The sequence below is a fragment of the Babylonia areolata genome, chromosome 27 (assembly GCF_041734735.1).
Source record: "Babylonia areolata isolate BAREFJ2019XMU chromosome 27, ASM4173473v1, whole genome shotgun sequence".
Lineage (NCBI taxonomy): Eukaryota > Metazoa > Mollusca > Gastropoda > Neogastropoda > Buccinidae > Babylonia > Babylonia areolata.
The window spans coordinates 24059041-24060922 of record NC_134902.1 but is presented as its reverse complement, the minus strand read 5'-3'; positions in this window follow the sequence as shown (position 1 = coordinate 24060922).

The window sequence follows — 1882 nt, the reverse complement described above, 5'->3', positions numbered from 1 at the left end:
ATGTCAAGTGATCAATATTTTGAGCTGATTGCTGGTTTTGCAAGAGTCGTGTTTTACTTTGATGAAAATTAAATTGATACTGACCTTGGCTCAGTTTTTTAACAGCACAATAAAATTATACCTCTTCGCAAGAATGTTGGTGCAAAACTAAGAAAACTAGTCAATACCAATTTCGTTTTGTTGAGCGGCCATTGTGTAAATTCGATACCGACTTAGAAAACCTGAAGATGCCACCGATAGCTCATGTTGTGTACGCGTTCTCTTGCAATGTTCTACTGTCAGACCCAAAAGTATTGTAGAACGTTTTAAAAACCCAACATTTTACTTCAGATAGAAAATCAGCATGGAACAGCATTTCAAGAATAACCCCCAAAAATTTAATACAGTCATGTGCGTCCGTCGGAAAGACAACTGCATTTTCAAATGTTTGAAATACCAGTTTAGGCTAAAGTGGAGTGTTGTTGTTTTACATTGTGTTTGCTTTTTTATCGTTAGATTTTGAGTGTTGTGCTTTTCTTTCTGTTTCTCAGCCTTTTTTAAACAACAGTTTAGTTTCTAGTTACAACCGGTTACGATCTAAACTTTGAAAAATTAGCTGTGTGGTAAACTGTTTGAATACACTTTCTTCTTCAACGTCGATCAGTGAAGAGAAGACACGTGATTATGGAAAGCAATCCGCTTCCTGTCTGTCTACTTTGCTTATCTCCCCTGTTTGCCAGCTCTGTGAAAGACAGAAATAAAAAGGCAGACAAGGTGACTGACAGATGGACAAACGAACTTATAACCTACACATTCCGTCCGAAATAAGTATACCGCCCAATACAAAACCAATAGCTTTTTGGGCGTTAAAAAAAGAAGAAAAAAGGAGCAAAGATCTGTGATTTTGTGTCCATTTTAATTAACTGCATGTTGTTGGTGTGTTTTTTTTATATATAATAAAACCTGTTCTATGGTCACGTTTATACATGTTTTATAATGAACTACCCTTTGTTGATTTTTTTATATTGACTATCATATATGAAGTTATATTTTTCTATTTATCTGAATTTATTCCATTGTACGGTTTGTGACTGTGTTTTAAGGAAGACAACACATTGTAACAACTTTGCTAATATGAAATGTCCATAATGCTGATGATGGCTTTACAGTATAAAGGCTTGTGAGGTTGTTTTTAGTACTTTTTAAATATTTAGATATATTCAATTTTAGTCGTGGTTTTTTTGTGGTAATTTATTTCAATTAGTCATCCCACAAAAATAACAGGTTTTTTGTTTTTGTTTTGCGTTTTTTAGTCTGAGGACATGTGCAGCTTTTGGAAATCTTTGTGATCATTTTGAGTTGTAGCTGATTTCTACGAACTGTAAATCGATTCCATTTGTCAATCAGTAAAAAAAAAAAAAAAAAAGGAAAGGAGATAACAAAACGCTGCAAACAACAACGAACGTCGTAAAGTCCAAAGCGTTTCCTCACAAAGAACTTCAGTAAAAAGCAATCATTTCCCAGTCATCGGTATTTATGACCCGTTACCTTGCCTTCAATGCTGATCTCACTACAAACGGTTTTTTAAACAGATAGTGTTCTTATTGAGAAACCAATCACTGTTTGTCAGTGCAAGATGAGGAGGTGGTGATAGTTTCTTGCTTTTCTTTTTTTTTCTGACAGATGAACCACAGCGTACACTTCGGTTTGCGCTGCCTGGGGAAAAGGACAGTGTTTTCTTTTCTCACTAAGCACACTGACTGTTGCAGAAAAGGACCTGGTCAGTAATGGTGTCTTTCAACATCTTGCCATCTTGCCTTACTGAGCAGATCCCTACAATATCTGTTACGTGTGTGGTGGACCCCTGTTAAATGCACTGCCGTCATCCCGTGATCAGACTTCC